Raw genomic sequence first — 24,866 nt, 5'->3', positions numbered from 1 at the left:
GGGGACTCTAGAGTAAGAAGGGAAACAAGATGGTCTAGATTGATTAATCCTGAATAAAGCAAGAACCAGAATACTGAGCTCGCTTGTGTGGCTTCTGGGACTTTTTTCAGTCTGGAAGACTCTTGATTACAGGGGCCAGGAAACTCTCGTCGTGATGAACTTCTTAATGAAATCAGGGATATGGAAGTAAAACTAAGTGCATTTCATGAGGAAAAAGGAACTGTCATAACAGTGGAGCCTCTGGGAGACATTTGCAGCTGGCAAGATCTGAGTTTAAAGACATGTGTGTGACTTGGTGGATGTCCAGGAGAGATGGGAGGTCTGGTTTGAGGAGGGCAGATGCTGGGAGCCTGGTTATTATCTGTATTTGGCGTCCATCACATGGACAATTAGTGGCTCCCTGTCTGCAGTGATAAACAGCAGCCCCACTGTGCAGCGTTTGCTGTCAGGCTATGTGCTCCCTACTTCATGCTTCCTGTCCAGTCCAGAGGTTTAGTGGGGAGGAATGCAGACCTCACCCACGGGCAGCTCACCCCCCACTCTGTGTTTTCTCCTTGTAGCCCCAGAAGACAGTAGGTCTGAACCTATTTTTAAATTAGGAAAATTGGACAAACCTTTTTTTTTTCTCTCCTTGACACCTTGAAACCCTCTCAATAGTTTAAACACAAGCAGCGGCTTCCTCATACATCTGGAATTTCTGGCTTGGGATAATATCAAACATTGAAAGCACTCAGCTGGTTTTATTAAAAATTGGGAATGTTCTCATATGTCCCAAATGTGTGTGCTGTTTGAAACCATTTGTCAGTGTTCCTGTAACGAGCCTGTAAGCAGGAGCAAAGCTGAGAGACATTTTTGGTGACAGTGACTGGGCAACGCCCCTGAGACACTGAGAGCTTGTAAGACAGCAGAGCTGTCAAGGACAGATAAGAGGACATTTTTAGTAATAGCAACTAAGTAATGCCCTTGAGACATTAAGTAGTGAAATTAAATAATATCAGCTGATTAGCAGCTGGTGTGTGTGTGAAAGAGCAGTAGGCTAAGTGATATTTTAGAATAAAGTATAGAAATTAAAGTCATGCCCTTAAGGTACTAAGTAATGAAATTAGGTAATGCCAGCCAATTAGCAGCTGGTGCATGTGAACGAGTGATAAGTCAAAGCTATGCCCTGAAAAAATGTAAAAAACTGGAGCCTAAGCCCACTCGGGCACGGCAGGCCAGACTCTTTGGAGAATTTGCTGAGAGACCGCCATTAACCAGCCTAATCCCGAACGGCTGTTTGAAAAGCCCAGACAAACCCAGAACCTTAACAAACCGGTTCTGAAACGACCACCTTATCAGACTGGTCCTGGAAGGTGGCTCCCGAGGAACCGCAGCTTCCTTTGCATCTGAGGCCTGGCCTGAGCAGAGAAGCTCCGAGGCCTGTCAAGTCATCAGAAGACGAGTCAAAGTTCCAAGGCTGGAACTGAGGAGTTCTGGGGCCGAGAAGACACTGGACACCGGAGACAAAGTGTCCAAGCCCGTACCTGCGGCCAGGTTGCATTCCCCATAGGATGTATAATGAGCTAGGCAACTGTTAGATATTTGTGTGATTTGTGTGATTAAAGCAGCATTCAAAAATCATTCTGGCGTTGGCTCTTATCAATACCTTGCCTCCCTCTGTGGCGTCTGGGTTAAAGTCCTCCAGCATAATTAAGTGTTCGTGACAGTTCCTGAGCAGGCACAATGCAGAAGCTGCTTCCCAGGCCACTGTAAATGAACCCCACTTACCCTCCAGAGACCAATCCCAAGAAAAGGCAGAAACTCAGGATTTGACCTTCCTCTCAGAACTAGCCTTCTGTGAGAGCATGATGACGGGTAGGGTTGGGAGAAAGACACACACAGGACAGGCCTACCCTCTAGCTGGCACTTGCCAGTTGGTCTGTCAACCCTGGGATCTTGTCCCTTGGTTCCCCTTCCTGTCCTGGTGTGCACTCTGTGGCCTACCCTCCCCTCCCTCACAGAGAAACACAGGCCACTGGAGTAGGAAAGCAGCGGCAATGGCACACTCATCCCACTCCCAGCACAGCCTTGAGGCTGCAGAAGACAGAGACGATGACTCAATCCCAGAGGGAACTTGCTTGTCACAGAGCAAAACTGGTGACACCGAAGGTGTTCAGCTCACTGTTAACCCAAATTTTAAAAATGACTTAGAAAGTGAAGAGTCGGATAAGACTTCTTTAGCACAGTGACACGCACCTCCTTGTGCAGATTTAAAGCCGCACCATTCTAACATGAAAGGTAGTCAGTTCAGAGTTGGAAAGGAAATAGCAGGATGGCCCTTCTGGCTCCTCTGTAATGGCGACCCAATGGTTCTGGCATCACCATCTTACAAATGGTGGGAATATTCTAGAAAGCTAGCCATTGTGACCCACCCCTCCCCTCCCCTCTGCATCCCTCCCCTCTCCTCTGTGTCCCTCACCTGGGCATCTCCACCTTCTCCTGCCAGCTTCCCTCCACCTGGGCTCACCTCATTGCTTCCCTTGAAACCCAGCCACCCACCCTGCTCCTAGGCCTACAGGTACTGTGGAAAGAGGTTGGCTGTCACTGGAGAGGACGCACTGTCAAAGCCCCCTCATTCCCTGTCAGCTAAAGGAATGGAGAAATCCTTTAACTTCAGATCCCCATGTGAAGAACCAGGAACCGGAAACTGTGCTGTCCCTCACTGTCCTCCTTACGTTCTTGCTGCCTTTGAGTCCCTTTGGAGACTACTTGGTTTGTGGCTCTCAAATTTGGCTGTATTATTGAGACTAGCTGAACATTAGGTGATCAGGGACAGCTCTTCCAAACTGCATCCACCGGCAGTAAAGCCTCTCTTGGTGAAAACAGCACACCTCAAAACAGGAGGGGTTTAGGCAGTAGCTTGAAAGATGTCATTAAACCGTCATTGTGTCCGGCTCCCTCCACGCCCTTATTAGAATGATCTGTGTGCCGAATGCCAGCTGTGGAACTCTCCTTCTGCCCCTTTGTTGCCCTCCCCTTCATACCTTTAGCATGCTCACACCAAGGACACTGGTACTCTACCCGTGTACGTACGTGTTCTACAGTGCATGTTTGATACAGCGTATGTACAAAGACACAGTCGTAGCGAAGGCTGAAGCAACTCCAACGCAGAGTCTGGGACTGTACCAGCAGCCTCTGCCCTTCCTCCTTGGAGGCTGCGTCAGTACCTCCCACTAAATACCACACCATCGACAGGGTGACCTCTTGTGACCTTGCTCAGACTCTGCTGACCCTGCTGGCAGCCAGAATGGCCCTTAACCCAGGCAGAGGCTCCACCTCCAAGCCCAGGCTTCTGAGTTCATGGGTTTATCTTACTGTGCTTCTTCCTAGAGTTCTGCAGTGACCCTGACATGCTGTGGTCACTGTGCCCAGACATTCTGCTAAACCACCATGCCAGGCACTCAGGCCCTACCCATTCCTGCTGTGGCTGACATTGTAGAAGTGGATGAATGTGACCCACAAACACCTCTAGACTCAGGCAGGTAAGGGGAACAAAACTATTTCAAGTTTGAGTTTACAATGGAGAAAGAAACATGATAGGCCTCATTTCCTTAAAAAGGCCTCATTCCTGTACTGCCTTCCAAACACCCTCAGCACTAGTCTTTACTCAACGTGAGCAAGGTGAAAGTTCTAGATTGAACTGGCAGCCCAGCAGCAATCACTCCACAGTCAGACATGAGGGTTATCCTAAGATTAGCCAGTCAGACGTGAGGGTTGTCCTAAGTTTAGTCAGTCAGACGTGAGGGTTGTCCTAAGCTTAGCCAGTCAGACGTGAGGGTTGTCCTAAGCTTAGCCAGTCAGACGTGAGGGTTGTCCTGAGAGACATGAGGGTTGTCCTGAGTTTAGCCAGTCAGACGTGAGGGTTGTACTGAGCTTAATCAGTCAGACATGAGGGTTGTCCTAGCTTAGCCAGTCAGACGTGAGGTTGTACTAATCTTAGCCAGTCAGACATGAGGGTTGTCCTAAGCTTAGCCAGTCAGACGTGAGGGTTGTCCTAAGCTTAGCCAGGCAGATGTGAGGGTTGTCCTAAGCTTAGCCAGTCAAATGTGAGGGTTGTCCTAATTTTAGCCAGTCAGACATGAGGGTTGTACTGAGCTTAGCCAGTCAGACATGAGGGTTGCACTAAATTTAATCAGTCAGACATGAGGGTTGCACTAATCTTAGCCAGTCAGACGTGAGGTTGTACTAATCTTAGCCAGTCAGACGTGAGGGTTGTACTGAGCTTAGCCAGTCTGCTTTGTGGGAAGGACTGTTGACCTGTCTGCCTGTCAACACCTCTTTCCTAGATGTCTTTCATATGGAGTTCTCCACTCACTTATGGTTCCCTGACTGTGGTGGGAGTACTTACTGCAAGACAAGAAAAGAAGGCTCCACTGTAAAGTTAAGCTCCTCTCCTCCCTGCATGTTCACCTCCTCCGGCTTGTTTCCAGCGTTCTACTGACACAGCATCACTTCCGCACGCTTTCTGTTCTGAGGCTGCTTATCACAGAGACGCACAAGGCCAGGGAGGCAGGGCCTTTAATCCCAGTGCCCGGAAGCAGAAGAGGGCTGGGTCTGTATGCCTTCTAGGTGAGGCTGAGCTCCATAGTGAGTTCAAGCCAGCCAGGACTGCTGAGCGAGAGCTTGTCTCAACTGAATAAGTAAATAATGTGAGAGAAATTTAGGAAGATAACTTAATCAGCCTGGGACTTCCACATATGGCCACACAGATCCACGTGCCCACACACTCATCCATACATCACATGAAAGATATAAATAACTAAATACATATGTACATACTAACACACACACACACATATACACATTTAAACTAATCCTCAGAGGAGACTATAAATACTGTCCTTTTTTTAATCAGTTACTCTTGACTCCATAGGAAAACAAAAACAACAAAAATCCCGAATAAACATAAGACTCAAGAAAATATGGAACATTTCCAGGGACAAGGGGAAGGGGCATCATGTCAGCTGGTCTCAAGGCATCCTGGGGAGACTTGGTGCCCTCCGTGACCCATAGCTTTGGCTCAGTAGCCCTCTGTAAACGTGGAAGCTCTTGGGAGTTGGGAGTGAGTGCTCTACCTAAGTCAGGTCCTTGAATGAGAATGGGCTCTGTCCTTAAGAATTCAAGACTGTAGCCTCTCAGAGTTTTAGAGTTTGGATTACACCACATGGATTCCTTCATATCATCATCAGAGAAGTGATCCCTTCCTTATCAGTGACGCTAAGTAGAATGTCACATCTGATGGTGAACATTCAATGAATTCTGCCACCACTACCACACACAAAACTAAAATAATTGTTAATTTCTCTTTGGCCTTTGAAAAGCATCTCTTTCACACTAGTACAATTTCTCAGTCTTGTGATTTTTTAAACAACTGTTATGCTTGCCACATGTGAACAAACACACCTGGGATGGGCTGTGTTGTAACCACACAGACTGTGTATGCAGTGTTCAAGTGTCAGGTCACTGAACAGGAAACCAGTTTGGAACCTGGTGCTGAGAAGCAAAATGTCAATCCACAGTGCGTGAATGGGCTCAGAAGCTGGAGCTTAGCAGCAGAACAGGCCTGAGCGGTGTCTAGAAAAGTAGCAGTTAGCCCTCCGTCCAGTCCACCCCAGGTGCTGTGAGATTTCCCACCATGCCTCAGTGACCCCGGCTGCTCCAGTATGAGAGACTTCGAATATCTTAATTACCCCTCCCAAAAAAAAATAAGCAGGAGGACTGAGCGGCCAGAGTGAGTCTTCCATCACTAAGTGTGAACTGTACAGTTGAGAGCAGGACAGTTGCAAAGGATGAGAAATGCTTCCTGTACTTCTCCTTCATAGGAGCACATTCTCATTCTTTCTTTCCAGAAATAGCAATTGAGCAACGTGCTCTGAGCTACAGGTCGGAGACAAAAGCTAGTCACATATGCTTGTATCTTCCAGAAGCTCAGAGTCCACGGTGGCAAAAAAAAAAAGAAAAAAGAGCTGTGGATGCAGCCTAGAGTTCACTGCCAATAGTGTGGACTACAAATGAGAAGATCTGTGCTTGAGTCCCAGGAAGCCTCATGGCTGGGCTTGTCCCAGGCTGAGGCAGCTCACTATACAGATGATCCTGAGAGAGGAGGCAAAGGCATGCCTTGAAACAGAGCCAAAGGTCTGTGTCCTTACCCCAGATGGTAGAGGCACTTGAGAGACCAGATAGCGGAGCGAGGACACTGTCAATTTTAACATCAAGTATTCCAAGGCAGCTGCGCTTGGGTTTAGGTTTACTTATTGTCTAGTTCCTGCCCTGTTAGCTTTAATAGTCAACTTGACACAATCTAGAGTCACCCGAGAGAAAAGCCTCGACTGAGGGATTGCCCAGATCAGAGTGGCCTGACTGTGAGGCGCTGTCTTGATTGTTGGTGGATATGGAAGGGCCCCGCCTCGGCAGGCAATCCTGGGCTGTGTGAGGATGCTAACTAAATATGGGAGCACAGCTGGCAAGCAAAGATCCTCCAAGTTCTGGCCTGAGTTCCTGCCTCGACTTCCCTCAGCGATGGACCGGGACCTGAAAGTATAAGCCAAATCAGTGCTTTCCTCTAAGTTGCTTTTGGTTGGAGCGTTTTATTACAGCAATGGAAAGGAAACATTAACAGATGTTTTTGAGACGTGGTTTTGATGTGTAACACAGGCTGGCCCAGAACCTGAGATCCCCTCCCCTTGTCTCACAAGCACTGGAATCACAAACCCGTGCCACACAGGACTTAGAGATGCTATTTCTGCTCAGCCACAGAAATCCGCAGCACAGCACTGTGGGAATGTCTGGCTTGTCACACAGCACACCTCTGCTCAGAGCGGATTGGTACAGACAGACTGGTTAGAAAGAAGCTAATTCATGGTCCCAGAACGTGGTCCACGCTTTCTCGCGGCTGGCATTGTTTGGGAATCTTCTAGAAATGCAAATGCCTGGCCCCAGTCTGCTGAGGAGAAAGTGCAACTTTCTGAGCAATTTGGTAGCTGCTGAGCTCATTGAAATCAGAGGACGAGTACATAGTTCTGTTAGCAGATTCATCGGCCTCAGCTGTTCCCTCTGGCCTGTGTAGATCACAGAGAGAGGCCCGTGTGTTGTCAAAGCACAAGAACCAGGTGTGAGATGCAGAGGAGGCTGTGGGCATGCCAGGAGTGGAGCTCATACACAAACAACACCGAGACATAAATACAAACTGTAGAGAATGGGGCCAGAAAATTCCTTCTGTTCAGGAGATAAGTGTCTGCCTCCTGGGAGCCTTTTCGCTACCGCCCAGCTCCTGTCATAGAGAAAAGAGGCAGCAGGGAGGGGGATAGAAAATCATGAGCCTGGAGAGACGGCTTGGTGGTTAAGCGCTAGCTGCTCTTGCAGAGGACAGTGGTTCAGCAGCATGACCTGACGTGGCTCCGGGAAATAAGACCTCACTGGAACTTTCCGAGAGAGGGAAAAACCAGGCAAAATAAGCCGAGGGCGCATCCCCTCACCTCACAGTGGCAAAGCGGGCTCTCCAGGGACCTAGCCTTGACTTGACTATCTGCAGGAGTCAGAGCAGCCCAGGCTTGACACGTCACAGCTGCTGGGCCCTCGCTGGGCCTCCAGCAGCCACCTCGGGTGCTCACAGGGCCTGAACATGGCTTGGGAGTGAGCCAGCGGCCCAGCGCTTACCTGCATGTGCTGTGCCCTGGCTTTGAAGCCCAGCATGCGAGGGCATGTGCATATATGCCTATGTGCTGTGGAGCCCAGTTAGATGGCTGAGTCTTCCTCGCTGGCTCTCCACTTTATTTCTGAGGCAAACCTGGAGCTCTTGGATTGGTCTAGGTTGGCTGGCCAGCAAGCCCTGGACTGCCCTATCTCTGCCTCCCCAGTCCTTGGATCACAGGCACAGAACTCCACATCTGCCTGTTCCATGGATGGTTGGGACTGACCTCGCTCCCGGGTTCTGCTGCTCCCATGGCAAGCGCTTTACCAACAGAGCCATCTCTGCAGTCCTGCCGGGTGCTGACTTGTATGAGGCTGCTGACATCCCTGAAGCCCAGGGCACTGTCCAGACTCCAGGCTCCTGTCTCACATGTGTTATGGAGGCGGCCGCACAGTCGCCGGGCTTATGCAGAGGCTATTAAAGATGCAGTAAAGGAAGTAGCAGACAAGGGGAGGGCGCCTTCCTATCTGTGCTACCTTCATAGCTGGCCCTGCACATGCAGTTGCTCCAGCTGACTCGATCCTACAAGGTTTATGGGTTTGCTCTGGCCCAGAGGCTTCTTAGATCCTCACCGTTGGGAGAAGGCAGGTCTGGGGTTGACATGTGACAGCTGTGCTAGGCTTCCCTGCCCTGAAGCAGCAGCCTTGAGACTCCTCAGAGCTGGGGGGGGGGGGGGCGGGACATTGTCTTGCCCACTACATCTGCCTTTTTGCAAACATCCTGCTACCACCCACCCCCTTCTCCTCCCATTCAAGCTGTTGCCCCCCACCTCCTCACCCTTCCTCCAGCTTCCAGCCATTTCCTGTTTTAAAATAATTTGCTGTCTCTGGAATGATGGCAGGCCAGCATCAGGCAGTAACGGTCTTCCCCAGAGTTCCCCTGAGGGAGTCCCAGAAGGGAGCACAGTGGGTGAGTGGAGTCACGGCTTCCCACAGCAACAGGAAGTGGAAGCAGACCAAACAGTAGTTCTTAACCCCAGGAGGCCTTCGTCCCAGCCTCTTCAATTAACAGATGCCATCCTCAGATGCTTGGAGTCCCTCAGTCCCCTGGTTGCTTTTGGTAGACTGTCTAATCAGTGGAGACGATGTTAGAGGGTATGATAGGACACAGACAGAGTGGGACCAAAGCCCCAGTGGGCACTCCGTGTTATTGAACTGGAGAGGGTGCACTTAGCAGGAAGGTGAGGAGACGAGACGCCTGAGGGGCGCCTGGGCAACCGTCTGAAAGATGCCTGAACACCCACCTGCAAAATGGGCAGCCCTGGCACCTGGACAGTAACGGTTATGGGGAAAGCTCTGTGTGGGCCAGACGTCACCTAAAGAAAGTGTTCCGTGTGGGGTACCAAATTCTAACAGAAAATGTGGGGCGGTGGCTAGCCCCTGAGGAATGCACGGGATCATGGACAGGACCTAGGGTCCAGTTAACTGCCCGACTTTCCATTGCTGAATGGAGTTATCGGGCCAAGCATCGTGTTGTGTGGAAGGACTCCAGTGACTCACTGGAACTGTGTCTGTGTGTCTTTCTCCACACAGTGGACAGGGCAGTTGAGGAACACTCTTAGGAATATGAAATACGAACTATCTTTGGCTCTGAATTGCTGTACCTGGAGGAGAGCCCTGGGCAGCCCTCCTCGGCTGCCTTCTCTCACGGGTTGCCCAGCCTGACTCACATCCTGTCTGTACATGGACCCACTGAGGCCAGTGAGGGAGGAGGACCTCCGGCCATATAAGCCTGGTCCTTACCTAGCCAGTATCTGCATTAGATCCTTTGTTAATATGTAGATGGTCGGGTGGAGCGGGGAGCGGATCATATGTGAGTGACCCAGAAAATAGCTTTCCCCATGAGACAAAAGAGCTGTGGCACGTGTTTCTCTGGACAGGACTGCAGCACTAAGCAGCACCCAGGCCCTGCTCTCCTGGGCTCCCCTGTCCAGCCAGGCCACAGCCTAGGAGAAGTCAAGGTGCTCCGGGCGTTCCTACCGTGCTTATGCAGACATTAAGGAGGTTCCCGCCCCTGTGGAGGAGGGTGAGGTAAGTGCCCAGAGTGGGGTGCATCTGGGTGGGAAGGTGGCAGAGGCGGGCGGCACTGGCTGGGCAGGGCTGGGCCCCACTGCATGTGAAAGGGAGCCTTTGGGCCTTTCCTAACCAGGGTGAACAAGACCTGAGCACAACTGGAGGCCAGAGGCTGCCTGATCTCTTCCCACAAAGGCCCGTTTTGTCTGCTGTTTGTTTTCCTCTCAGGGGTGTTTGGAAGGTGTTCTGGTAGCTTTTGAGGGGAGGGGTTTGGGCTGCTGGCTGTTGGCTGTGCTGGCACCCAGGGTCTCACACATGCCACACGGCTCCCCACCTGAGCACTGAACACACACCCTCCCCCTTTCGGAGACTGGGTCTCCTGTGGCACAGGCTGCCCTTAGCTCACGTTGCTCCTACCTCAGCCTGTCCAGTGCTGGGATCTCGGACGTGTCTCCCTGCACTCACGCTGATTTGGGGCTGTGAGGGTCTAATTTCTCCTCTGACACGTTTTGGGATTCTTGTGCAGATGCAGATGTGTCAGCTCTGCAGACAATCGCCGCCTCTAAGCCTGATGCCAAGTAGCCCATTTTTCTTTAATTTAAAACAATACTATGTCGAATCTGCCAGGCGGTCATGAATCCACACTGGAGCAGGATATGCTAATATCCCAGCCTCACTCTCAAATCCTGTCTACACACAAACCCTCAGACTCTTCCACTAAATGGGCTAGGAAGCCACTGTGGTGTTAGTAGCTGGTTATTGGGGGGGGCGTTCCCCACAAACGGCTTTCCTAGCCTGGGGTAGCTGGGATCCTGAAAAGTAACACCTGCCACGTAGATGTCCTCCCTCTGAAAACTTAGGGGGACTGACTGGGTTCCTGAAGTGTCTGTGTGCATCCCAGACACCACTGCTCAGTCCTGCACCAACTCAGATTCCCTGTCCCAGCTCAGCCTCCCTTCCTCCAGCTCAGCATTAAGATGATTAAGTTTAAAATTCATGGGCCTCTTGTGTGCCGAGTGATGAATGAATAACTTAAAAGCAGAGATCAGTTAAAGCACATCTTGCAGGAATGTTGACTCTCTGCCCAGATTAAGGGAGGAAATTACATTGCTGTGCAGAGAGGAGAGGGGAGAGAGCCCTCTCTTCGTGTCGAGTCTGTCCTTAGCCCTCCAAGAGCAGGAACCACGGCTATCCCAAGGTTCCCTCTGGCTTTCCCTGTGTTGTATGCAGCCATCTCTTAGAACCCCCAAAAAAAGCGGAGAGTGAAGCTCCCTGCTGGGGCCTTGTTTAGAGGGCCTCCTTCTGGAACTTGCTCTGCACTGGCCTTTGGAAGGTGATTGCTGGAGACTTTGGTACTGGAGTACTGTGGGGTCTGATGTGCTCTGCATGTAGCACCTGACACAAGGGTTCACACACACTGTGGATGCACAGACACGGATTGGATGCTAGGCAGGAGCCCAAACAAGAAAGAACGATGAAAGTAAGGGAAAGGAAGAAACTGAGTTTCCTCAGCTCCATTTAGTATTTTATGGAGACTGTACTTTGAGGAAAAGGCACAGTTCCTGAGACAGAATGATGATCGTGGACACTTGGGGCTCGAAGGTTAAGGCAGCTTTCTACTGTCGTGAGGTCACTGCAGCTTGTATACTAGCCCAGGGGCTCCTTGGGGCCCGAGTCCTCTTCCTAATGTGCTCTGGCAGGAAGAAAAGAGAGAGGAACCCCACAGAAAGAAATGAGGTAGCTTAGAACATATCAAGTATTTTATAGAACCCTCTGAAGCTCACAGTCTGGCTCTAGACAGCCTTCCCCAGGCCAACCATGTGTGCAGTTCCCACCGAGGCCTGGAGCACAGCTCATGTGCACTGTCTTCACAGAGTGCCCAGAAAGTCCTTCTGTCAGCTGGACGTGTCCTTTCTCCTTCGTAGTGGTCTCTGGCTGTTGCCTTAAATCCCCTCCGCATTCAGCTTAGGGCCATTAGACACTCAAGAGTAGGAACTATTTAGTCAACCTTAGCATAAGCTGGGAGTGATGTGCATGCTGGTAATCCCAGCACTGGGGAGGCTGAAGCAGGAAGACCTCAAGCTTGAGATCAGCCTAGGCTCCATAGAAAGACCATGGCAACATGGGGTCGGGATCAAGAGAAGGAGAGAGAGAAGGCAACTCTTCTACATGGTGTGTGTGTGTATTTGTGTGTGTGTGTGTGTGTGTGAAAGACAGAGAGAGAGGAGGAGGAGGGGGGGAAGGGAGAAGAGAGAGAGAAAGAGAGTTCAGGGCTCTGCATTTCAGTATGTTTAAAAAAGAAGAAAGAAAGAGAGGAACTCCTGAGAAAATATTGTTGATTACGGAAGAACATTATGGTTACTAAAGAACAGAGGAGAGTCACAGTGTTGTCCTTCCTCACTGTGTGTAGACAGGTGATCGTGCCGTGACATGCTAAATGCAACTGAGACAGGGGAAATTTGAATCCTTCAGTGGCGGTTTGTATTTGCAAGAAGTCTTGCTGAACTGTTGAGGCCTATGAAGCAGATGAGAGTGTCCCCGAAGCTCATCCCAAAGCCCAGAGATTGCAGTGGGTTCTGCTTACTCAGCCCTGCAGCTTGGGCGCTTTTGCTGCCTTGGTCTTCCTTCATGCCATCCGAATCACAGGGCGGGCTTCTCCTCAGCAAATGTGAGCAGCTGCCTTCCTCCATCTGCCTCTTACACTGTGCTGGCATGAGGGCTCCACTGCAGAGGCGGAGGGAGTGAAGGGAGGACACGGCTCTTGTTTGGGGTCACACAGGGTTTCTCGTATGGCTTCAAGATGTGCTGAGGGTTTGACCTAAGGAAGGGGCAGCACTGTGCGGCTATGGGTACAGCTGGCTCTTCTCTCCTGCTCTGTCACCCGATCCTCCTTGCCATCGCCTGTGGGTGCCCTCACACATTATGGCGGCTCAACCTACTCTCTTCTGCCCACCCCCTGCTGATTTACCACCAGGTCCTGGCTCCTGCTACTTGATGCTGTGAAACAGTTTGGCTCAGCCAAGCCTCACCTCCAGGAACTACGGATGCCACCAAAGTTTCTTAAAAAAAAAAAAAAAATCTGTGCTTGTGATCCTCCCCCTGGACACATCTCTGAAAGTGACTGGAGACCTTCCCAAAGCCACGTTCTTCACCTAGATGTAGGACCCCACCCTCGGAGACTGGTGGCTGTCACAGGGCATGAGCTCAGCCTGTGAGTTTACTCCATTCACTTTGGCCAAGCGCAAACACACATCAAGGGTTCTCCTCCCTCCCTGGGATTGCGCAGCCCTCCAGGCTCTGGGGCGCAACCAGAGTTGTGCTTACTGCAGGGAAACTGACTCTCCCTTTGCTCAGACCTAGTGTTGACTTTGGTGGTCATTGTTGGAGCTTGGAGGAGAAGCTCTGGTCAGAGACTAAAGTGAGTATCTCTGATGGCCTGCTCTCCTTTCCCAGGGTCCCACACATGAGAGTGGAGAAGTAGAGAGAGGGGTGCCTGGAGTATGCTAGGAAGCCAAGAAAAGGACAGAGATGGTCCCAGCACCATGGTGTGCTCCTCCCAGCTCTCAGGGAGGCAAAGTCAGGCAGATCTCTGTGAGTTTGAAACCAGCACGGTCTATAAAGCAAGTCCAGAACAGCCACAGCTACACAGAGAAACTCTGTCTAAAAAAAAAAAAAAAAAAGATGGATTTTTGTGTGTTACATGCAAAAGCATTCAGAGTGTTTCCAAATTTGAAAAAAATAAATACAAAGATGTGAATAAAGTGCTTATACAAAGGTTTGAGGCTGTTCACTGGATAGGATATCAAGACACCTAATCAGAACTTTGCCTCCCTGCTCTGGACCTGACAGTTACTTATGCATCACGGAACAGCTTCATAGATGGTCCAATGTCTGCACTCCTGTAATCAACAAACAAAGACACTCATAAAGCCACCTCCTCCTAATCCTGACTGTCTATAACACAGCAGCCAAGGGTGGATAGTTTATAAAGAAAAGAAAAGTCATTTCTTACAGTTCTGGGGAGCCCAAGGGCAAAGGGCCTGCAGTCAACAGGGCTTTCTCATGCATGTATCATCCACCGCTGAAGCAGAAGGGCAAGAAAGTTTAGCAGAAGAGAGCAACCAAGTCCCGGCTCCACTGATGCTGCTCACTCATGACAAGGCCAGTCTTCAACAACTCACCTTGTGAGGACATGGCCCTCAGAGCAGGTCGCCTCCCGTCAAGCACGGTTGCATTAAGGAGGACACCGTTCCCAGGGCACAAAGTTCAGGGCACATCCAAACAGCACCCTGCCGTGAAGGAAAGGCCCTGCTCCCCAGGGCTGTCCACAGACTGTTTAACCACCGCTTCACAGATCAGGACCGTGTACTTGGAGGCTCTGGGAGCTCCAAAGTCATGTGAACATGGGGACTTAACTGTGCGGCCTGAAACTGTATAGCTTGACTAGTCCAGCTTGCTCACCACAGTGGACACACACAGCTTCTGAGGTCTCGATCTTTTTGTGTCACAATCTCTCGACAGGAGGAAGATGGCAGTCTGCTGAAGAAGAAATGGCCAACGGTAGACGCCTCTTACTATGGTGGCCGTGGTGTTGGAGGCATCAAAAGGATGGCGGTAAGACCACAGTTATTGTCTGTGTGCCAGCCACCTGGAGCTAGAACCCCAGAGTGAATGCTGGTAGTCCAAGCCTGAGATTTGGGGAGATGGTGCCTGTGAGACACAAAGGTGGGGAGGTGGAATGGTATGGCCTTTAACTGCGTGTTGACTCTGGCCATCACAGGCCAGGAGAGGCCCGTCATCTGCCAACCTCCTCGCCCCCTGCCAGGGGTTCCTTTCTTCACTGGACTAAAACCCCACTTCTGTACCCACCCAAGAGTTCTCCCTCTAATTCTCCCAGCCCATGGCTCCCTGCTGCTATCACCCCTCCTGCTCTCCACTTTCCCCTTTTCCACACACCTTACTTCTCTGGCTCACGATCCTGAAGGAACAGAGGACCTGGTAGCGTGCACATCACCCTGTCTCTCCTGTCAAGGGGCACACTGCAATCCTGTAATTCTGTCCTATGAAGTTTCACTTATGTTAGGTCCACTGGGGAGAAAAGGGCTCCACAGAGGAAGGGGCTAAGCTGGAAAAGGCAAAGAATTCAAGAGTCAAGTTGCCAGAGCAGTAGCATGAGTTCCCCCGAACCCTGATTTCTCAACAACAACATGTGTCGGCCTTCCTCCCAGAAGTGGTATTCACCCATCAAGGTGTGTCTCTACCCAGAATCCCTCCAGTATTCCCTCTCTCCAGCTGTGATCACCCACTGCTGCCCTCAGCTCCAGGCTCTAATCCACTCTGGAAGTTAAAGCCATGGGAGGTGATTCATGCTCCTAAGGGCCTCTTGTCACTGTGGGTGCACATGGCCCTGAACTCATGTGAGGGTCAGCAAGCTTCTCCATGTCCTTGTCCCTCCGCAGTATGACAGCCATCAGAAACCTACAAACTCATAGCGGAGGACTCTAGAGATAATCCACCCCAAATCCCGAAGTCTTTTCTCCAAGGTTTGCAGCCCAAGGTCCCAACTGGACCCAGTCCTGAACCTCTAGGAAAAGTGTGAGAACCAACCAGTCAGTTCCCTTTCCTGCCCACACACATTCCTTGCCCCTCTTCCGGGAGCTGCATGGACAGTGTTTGTCCCACTCTGGGTATTTCTTAGCTCTAGAGCCACCCTTATACGAATCAAAAGCAATGCCAGGTCCGGGGAGATGGCTGAGTCTGTAAAGCGATTGCTGATGAGTAAACAAAGATCCCTGTGTGCTCTGGGTTCAGAGGGAGACCACATCTCTAAAAGAAAGCAGAGAACACCGAAGAAGGACACCAAGTCAACCGCTGACCTCCCCACGCGCATGTGCACGCTTCTGGGCAGAATTAAACTGGAGTGGTAGCTGCTGTTTCTCAGCCGAACAAGCTCAGGCCCAGAGGAACTTTGGAGCAGTTTCTGGGGCTTGCTGTGTTTAAAGCTATGAGGTTCTTTTTTAGGATAAGCCTACCTGAGGCAAAGCCTTGAGAGACCTGAGCTGTGGGTGAAGCCCAGCTGGTGGAATCTAAAAAACTGTCCTGGTTCCAGCATCTGCTCAGTCAGTCTTGTCACATTCCTGCTGTGCCGGGTACAAACACTGAAGAGTGCTCCTCCTCAGCCCTGAATGAGACAGGCAACGGTGGAGAGAGGAAGTCAGAATGAGGATCCCAGGCTTGGAGGTCCAACCTCACAAAAGACCACCAAGACGCCCTCAAGTCTTGTCCATTTCCTCTGCCAGCTCTATGCCACCTGCCAGCCCTTAAGACTCCACACCCGAACCTCCCTTCCAATACCTTTCGGCTGTCCCAGGGATTCCTGGCTGCTGCTCCTTCCCTGACACATCCCTTTTGAGAAAGAATGTCGATAAGTTTCATAGGATGTCCTAGAACTCATGATTCTTCTGCCTTGACTTCCACGGTGCTAGAATTACAGGCATGTGCCACCAACGCTAGGATCCTGGCCCTGGAGCTTACTTGGTCATTGTAATAAAACCACACATTCTTGCAATGTGGTTCCCAAACTAGCAGCACTGGCTTTAGCGATGATCTTAGGTTTTTTTTTTTTTTGTTTTTTTTTTTTTAATTCTTTATTAATTACACTTTATTCACTTTGTATCCTTCCTGTGATTCCCTCCCTCCTCCCGTCCCAATCCCTCCCTTCCTCCCCCCTTTGCACACATATCCCTCCCCAAGTCCACTGATAGGGGAGGTCTTCTTTTCTTTCCTTCTGATTCTAGTCAATTAGGTCTCATTAGGAGTGGCTGCATTGTCTTCCTCTGTGGCCTGGTAATTACTTCCCTTACAGAGCAGGCCAATCAGTTCATGTCAGAGACAGTCCCTGTTCCTATTACAATGGAACCCATTTGGATACTGAACTGCCATGGGCTACATCTGTGTAGGGGTCTTAGTTTATCTCCATGCATAGTCCTTGGTTGGAGTATCAGTCTCAGGAAAGACCCCTGTGCTCAGATTTTTTGGTTCTGTTGCTCTCCTTGCAGAGTTCCTGTCCTCTCCAGATCTTACTGTTTCCCACTTTTTCATAAGATTCCCTGCACTCTGCCCAAAGGTTGGTCATAAGTCTCAGCATCTGCATTAATAGTCTGCAGGGCAGAGCCTTTCAGAGGTCCTCTGTGTCAGGCTCCTGACTTGTTCCCTCTTTTCTCCTTCTTCTGATGTCCATCTTCTTTGCCTTTCTGGATAGGGATTGAACATTTTAGCAAGAGTCCTCCCTCTTGATTAGTTTCTTTAGGTGTACAGATTTTAGTAGGTTTATCCCATATTAATTATATGTCTATATGAGTGAGTATATAAATTCTCACCTTCATATGGAACAACAAGAAACCCAGAATTGCTAAAACAATTCTCTACAGTAAAAGATCCCTGATCTCAAGCTGTACTATAGAGCAACAGTAATAAAAACTGCATGGTACTGGCATAGAAACAGAATGGTGGATCAATGGAATTGAATAGAAGACCCAGAAATAAACCCACACACTGATGGACACCTGATTTTTGACAAAGATGCCAAAACCATTCAATGGAAAAAAGACAGCATCTTCAACAAATGGTGCTGGTCTAACTGGATGTCTACATGTAGAAAAATGCAAATAGATCCATACTTATCACCCTGCACAAAACTAAACTTCAAGTGGATCAAAGACCTCAATATAAACCGCTTAGAAGAAAAAGTGGGGAAGAGCTTTGAACTCATTGGCACAGGAGACAACTTCCTGAACAGAATACCAACAACACAGTCTTTAAGAGCAACAATCAATAAATGGGACCTCATGAAACTGAAAAGCTTCTCTAAAGCAAAGGACACTGTTGTCAGCCTACAGACTGGGAAACGACAGCCTACAGACTGGGAAAGGATCTTCACCAACCCTATATCTGACAGAGGATTAATATTCAGTATATATAAAGAACTCAAGAAGTTAAACAGCAACAAATCAAGTAATCCAATTAAAAAATGGAGTACAGAGCTAAACAGAGAATTCTCAATAGAGGAATATCGAATGGCAGAGAAACAAAGAAATGTTCAATGTCCTTAGTCATAAGGGAAATGCAAATCAAAATGATCCTAAGATTTCACCTTACACCCATCAGAGTAGCGATGATCTTGTTAGAAACACACATTAAGGAGTCCCAGCCAAGACTGGCTGTATTAGAACCTCCAGTGGAGGGCCCAGCGTCTGTGTTTTAAGAAGCCCAGGAGGTCACAGATAGCATTGTTTGAGGGCAGGGCTGGATCTCAGCAGATAGGAACTGGGCACTTGGGTTACTGGAATAAGCAAAGGGCTTGGCTATGATGTGTCAGGAGCCTCGGAAGAAAACTCAGCAAAAAACATAAGGGCCATTTTACCACCCAGTGCTTTGATGTTAAGTGACTTGAAATGGACAGATGGAAGAAGCCTGTGAAACTAATGCCTCTCACCTGGGCATGAATCTGGCTGAGGTCATGAGCAAGCTTGCAGGCTCCTTCTGCCTGGTGGAGCAGCTAGTGCCAACTCACACATGCACTCTGCTAGGTGAGAGATGGGTGGATCACACTTAAGGAGATTATCTTGGGTTTATGGGACTCCTTGCTGGATTTCACCACTTACGAGCACCAATTACCCTTTAAAGCTCTAGTAAACAGCATGGATCCTGGCGTAGAGCAGGGACTGCACCAGCTCCCACTGAATTGCTCAGGCATGAGGCATGGTCCAGAAGCCACTTCCAAGCCCCAAACCCGTTCAACCACACAGCTCCACTGGCACACTCTGACCAAGAAGAGGTCATTTGCTGACATGGTGTTTCGTGAAGGAGGGCAGAAGTGCAGAAAGGACCAGACAGATCCAGGGGAAGAGCAAATTTTCCACCAGTGGTCCAGCCCTCGTATGTTTAACATGCACACTTCATGCTGAGCCTTTTCTAGTTAGGATGCCTGTGGGCATTAAAGAGACCTCATAAAAGACTAAGTCCCATGTGGTATCCTCTCTTGGTGTTTGTCACGGTCCTGTGCTGTCACAGAAGGCACACTGCAATTGTAGGGCTCACAGAAGGTGAGCTGAGCTCAGGAGCCCCACAGTGAGACCACCAGGAACTAGCAACAAGAGGAATTGCTCACCCCAGGCCTGTGGGGCCCAGAGAGAGGCAGGGTGCAGACATCAGGGGCTGTGGCTAAGGGGCAGAGATGAGCATCCTTAACCCACCTCACCACCTGTTTCCTCCTGGCCCTTGAGCAAAAGAGGACTTTGGCATTTGTTTTACTTTTTTATGTTATAAGAGATATTTTGATCATAATTCTTTTCCTTCCCTCTACCCAACTTCACTCTCTCTCTCTCTCCTCTCTCAAAGATAAAAACAAACAAACAAAAACCAATCAGACAAAAAAAAAAAACTACCAAAAACAAAACAAAAAGCACACCAAAAAAAAAAAACAAAAACAAAAACATGCAGTATGTTTTGTGTTGGCCAACTACTTCTGGACCTCGGGCCTGCCTTGGAGTGTGGCTGACAGACCCAGAGATGCTCCATTGGAGATATTTGCTGATTTTGCCTTTCCTAGCCTGTATTAATTACAGACAACTTCTTGGTTAGGGACAGGACTTTGTATTCTCCTCTCCTTCTCCATGCTGGGGTTTTGTCTGCTTGAACCTGTGTGACTCCTGTATGTGCCCAACAGTCCTGTTGTGTCTGGCACATACCTGAGGCCGCTGAGGCTTCGGCTTTGATCTTTCTAACTGGTTATATAAGTTCTTACACACCCTCCACAGTTTTGCCTCTTATTGAAGACACCTCCATTCTTGGCTCTTTGGGTCCTTCTAGAAAGTGTGTGTAGACCCCACCCAATAGGAATACAGTCACTACAGGGAGACCGGGAGGTGAGAAGGGGACAGTAGAAACAAACACCCCCACCCACCCTCATCTCACTCTCCCATGTCCTTCCCCCATGAGCCAAGGGACACTAGCTGGAGCAGAGACAGCATGCACAGTAGGTGAGGGCAGGAGGCCCCTGAAAAATGGTGTCTCCATGGTGTCTCCGCCTGCCACTCCCGCTGTGAACATGGAGAACTCCACAGCTATCACAGACTTTCAGCAGATCCTGGGATTGCATCTTGCTCTCCAGCAAACGTGGCTGGCATCACCTACGAGGTGAAATGGGTTGCCTAGATCCACCTTCCTCCTCCACTCCTGCGGGTTGAGCAGCAGGTGGGCATGCTCCATAAGCAGCCCAGCAGGAGCTGAAGGGTAAGGGTGACAATGAGCTCCACCTCCTGTACCCCCATCATACCCCAGGCTATCTTAAGACACCGACCACTTCAACCACACTTCCCCCATCCTTGTTCCTGCATTTAGCTGGTTAGTTCCTGTGTTTAGCTGCATTTCCCTTTGCTTGCTTGTCTCTTCCTCGATTTACAGCACCCCGTGCTTCTCATTAAACAGACCTGGTCAGTGAGGACAAGTTAAGTCATGCCCAGCTCCACGGCCACCAGCTGGGTTAAAGCAGGGACTGACTGCAGACTGCAGAGAAACTACCCATCTCTTTTTCCAGTTGCTTCTCCACATTTCAGGAAGTGAGAGAAATGACAGCTAAACGGCCAAGCCAGAGCCTGCCTTGACAGACAGACAGACAGGCTGCTCACTGCAAGTAGCAGACTGTGAGCGACAGGGTTGTGGATTAAACTGCCGAATATCTCAAAGTAGAGAAATTCAGAGGTCTGTTCAGAACAGTGCTGTAAAGTGAGCTGTCTTCAAGTTTCCAGAGCTGAATCTGCTAGCTAAGATAGACAGCCCCAAAAGGAGAAGTACAGCAAGTCTCGGGGGTGCTCTGAGTGGTGACCCGCCCGGTCTCAGCATTATAAGGGTGAAGCTGCACAGAACTTCAGTGCCCTCTGTGTGTTTAAGCTACCGTCTGAGGGGGAGAGAGGTATGGTGTGCAAGCCTGGCCCTGGTGAGTTTCCCATTTTATAGTCAAGCCGTGTCAACCTCATCTGGAAGCAGCTACTTTTAAATGTCAGTGAACATACCCTGGCTGGGGCTCTGGGGTTTGTGGTGGAGTCCTGGTCACAGCTTCACGGAAGCAGCTGGCCTTTTGCCTGGGGAACGCAGAGCAGAGTCTAAAGTACATGTCGTGTACAAGCTGTGCCTGATGGATACCTGAGTATGACAGAGACAGTGGCCTCCCCCCACCCAGGCCTTAGGGAAGGGGTCCTCGTGTACAAGCAGACACTGTGGCTTTAACTGGCAGGTTTCTGCTATGTCTAGAAAAATCTGTGCTCTGAGTTCTGGGCTCTGTCAGGAGCTTAGCTGGCTGCACAGGGTTTTGTGGTTGTTTCATTTTTACTTAATTTTTAAAATGTATTATTGAGCATGATGGGGAGAGTAGCATATGCCACAGCTTTCATGTGGAGGTAGGGACAACCTTGTATCGTCAGTCTCTCCTTCCACCTTGCACAGTTTCCGGGGTTCAAACTCCAGTCACCAGCCTGCATGGAGAGCACGTCACCTGCTGAGCACGTCATCTCCTGAGAGCTGACTTGTTCTTAGCCACTCTCTTCCTGAAGGCTTCCTTCAACTCTTGCCTTGGAAACCGCCCCCTCCCCTCCCGGGACAGGTTCCGGAAGAGGCAGAGGCTGTGAAGTTACCGCATTCTTTCCTGGGCCACAAACAAAGGGCTGTGGGTTCACATGTGGGACAAGTCAGAATTCAGAAGGCTGTAGAGTCGGTGGACTCAGATGGTCGCCTTGCCCACTTGGGTGAATGGAGCACATGACACAGGCTGGCTTCCAGGTCCCACCTTGAGATTCATGATGGTTAATGAAAGTAACTGTTGAACAAGTAGGAAAATCTTACATCAAACCACACAGAGAAACAGGACAGGAACCTGAGGAAAAACACCAGGCAGGGAACGCTTCATAGACTAAGGGGCAGGCAACAAGAGCTACATCAGGGGCTGTGGACATGGTGGATGAGAAGAGGTGACAGAGGAGCTGGGTCATAAGACCACTCTCAAACATGGCTGACGTTGGACACGAAGCAGCATGGAAAGAGGGCAGCCCTCTGGTGTGCAGCTTACACCCCCATGGATTAAGCCAAGGTGTGAAGAGGGTTGTGTGTGGGTAAAAGCGAGCTCATCTGATCCCCGTGCTTGCTTTTCGCTCCTGGTACACATCTACATCATCTACATTGTTAAAACCTGGAAGGTCCATGCCATGCCCTGCTCTGGACCTAAGTAGGTCATGCCATGCCTAGATCTGGACCTCAAGAAAGGCCCGAGATGAAGACAGAATGCACGAAGCTCACATTACACGGGAAAGGTAGGCCATGAGGCCATTGGGAACATGATGCACAAGTCAAGCACAGGAAGAAGGAGGAAACAAAGAAGCTGAAGGAAACAAAGCGGGGGGGGGGGGGGGCAGGAAGCAGGCCAGCCCTCACAGAGGCAAGGCCAAGGGAAAGACCCTGGAAGGAGAGCCCAGTACAGCTCCAGAATAGGAGGTATTCGGCCACCAAGATGTCCTGGGTGGCCAAGAGAAGAGCCATCCTGAGGGAATGATAAATAAATAAATGAATAGCAACTCAGGAGAGGAAGAATGATTCTAACTCACAGTTTGAGGTTAAAGTCCATCGTGGTGGGGGCAGGCACATCAGCAAGGGCTAAAGTCAGCTGGTGAAATGTACCCACGGTCCAGAAGCAAGAGTGCTGCATGCTTAGAGCTCAGCTTGCCCTCTCCTTTCTGTGCAGGACCCAGACAACTGTGCTGACCACCTTTAATGTGTCTCTTCCCACCGCAACCTACTTAACATAGTTGCTTACATTGTCTTAGGCTGAAACCTTCCACAGGAGTCACTGAGGCTAAGAGACACCCCCTACCCACACCACAGGTGTGTCCAAGGCTAAGAAACCCCACACAGGTGTGCCTGGGGCTAAGTGATCCCACAGGTGTACCTGAGGCTAAGAAATTCTACACAGGTGTACCTGAGGCTAAGAAACTCCTCACAGGTGTACCTGAGGCTAAGAAACTCCTCACAGGTGTACCTGAGGCTAAGAAACTCCCCACAGGTGTACCTGAGGCTAAGAAACTCCTCACAGGTGTACCTGAGGCTAAGAAACTCCTCACAGGTGTACCTGAGGCTAAGAAACTCCCCACAGGTGTACCTGAGGCTAAGAAACTCCTCACAGAGTACCTGAGGCTAAGAAACTCCCCACAGGTGTACCTGAGACTTAGAGACCCCCCCCCCCATCTGGGAGAGCTCTAGGACAGACAGGACCACTGTGGCATGGCCATTGGCCTCCCCTGTTTGGTTTTGCATAACCTCGGGCACTCACTACAGATCTGCGGAGATGACTACAGATTTATGGGGCTGACCACATTTTCCACCAGCTCCAAGTCACTCCAACCAGCCGTGTGCCTGAGAACAACATTCACAGGTTCTGAATTTCCTCTAAAGCAAAACAAAAGGCACCTAATTACAGTGCCAGCCACTCTCTGAGCTGCTACAGAGTGTTGAGTGTGTGAAGCCTGGCAGCCCCAGCCACAGGCTCCTGCCTAGTCCTCCTCCTCTGGACAACACACCTTGAAGGACAGACAAATTTAGGCCTCACCCACAGTGACATAGCTATGGAAACTTGAGCTCGCCCCACAGGGCAAACATGGGGCTGCCCCTCCTGACACCCTCTTTCAACCCTGCGGAGGCTGACATGGTTCCTTGACTCCCAAGTTTCCATATGGGAGCACCAAGTTCACTAGGCAGGTGTCCCTTCCTTGCCCCAACCCCTGCTTCCAGTAAACAGCCAGTGGGGAGCCCTTCCTAAAACACAGCTTTCAGTGTGTTCTGGTTTCTGTCTTGCAAGAAGTAGGGGGGAAAAAAGCCTAATGTCTTGGATTGCCTGAGAAAAGCCTCCCTTTCTATTCCATCTGCTACTCACCCCCTTCCCTGGCCAGAGGAGCAGCAGATCTGGAGCTGGAGTGACAGAAACCTGTGAGCTGCCTGATGCGGTGCTGAGACCTGAACCCAGGTCCCCCGCAAGCTCGAGTATTCCATGTGAGCCATCTCTTCAGCGCTAGTGATCCACTTTTCTACTGAGTATTTTAGAGTTGACTTTTCCAAAGACACTCTCTTAAGAAAGGATAATTAAGGTTACCATACCAGAACAAAGCAAGGTACAGGAGCAGAGCCAGGCGTTCCTAGAGCAATCTGTGGTTCCCAAACCACTTGGGCTTCACTTTGTGTCACTATGAAAGGCTAACAGTTTGCTGGGCCCCGCCTCAGAGATTCCTGCTCAGTCCCTGTGGGCAAGAACGGGATTAGCATTTCCAAAGTGATTCCAGGTGACATTAAATTAAGGCTGTAGGGCTGGCGTCCAGGCGCAGAGCCGGTGAGATAACTGAGCTCAGTGCCACCAGAGTCCCCCCAAACCCTGAGAGCTTCAATTTTTATTCATATATACATACATATATGTATGTATATCTGACTTTAAAGTCATTGGCTGCGAAGTCATTGCCTCTTGTATTTCCCTGAGACCTATTGGCCCACCTGGAGAATATCTTACCTAACTTAGTAATAATAAGCCCTGATCCACTGCCAAGAAGTCTCCTAGTTGGAGACAGTTCCATGACTGGAAACTAATTTCAAACACATGGTTAGGTAGGAAACGTTGGGTCATATGTAGATCAGAGTCTCTGGTTCCAGTGATTTCCATCCTGGCTCCAGCCGCTAAGACATGGGCCCCGCTCCAGTGAGTCTGTTCAATTGCTCTGGGCTGCCTGGGTGGATATAACCGGCAGCCAGGGCTGAGAACAAGGGAACTAGTTCCACACTGGTGTCATCTCTTTTCTTTCTGAGCAAGTCCGAACTTGAAGAGCGACCCAGGTATTCAGGAAGTGCATCGGTCCCAGCCTCCTTCAATCTTTCTTCCCAGGAAGGGGTGGAGCCGAGATTCTAGCTGCTGTTGCTGTTGATTGGGCAAGGAGGATAACCCCACCTGCGTCTGCGTGGATAGAAGTCAGCAAATCTTTCCACAGCCTCAGCCCTCCCTGCCTCTCTGCCCCAGCGTGAACTCTAGTCCCTCACGTGCT

This window comes from Meriones unguiculatus, chromosome 19 (assembly GCF_030254825.1).
Source record: "Meriones unguiculatus strain TT.TT164.6M chromosome 19, Bangor_MerUng_6.1, whole genome shotgun sequence".
In the NCBI taxonomy this organism is placed as follows: Eukaryota; Metazoa; Chordata; class Mammalia; order Rodentia; family Muridae; genus Meriones; species Meriones unguiculatus.
This window is presented reverse-complemented; position numbering follows the sequence as displayed.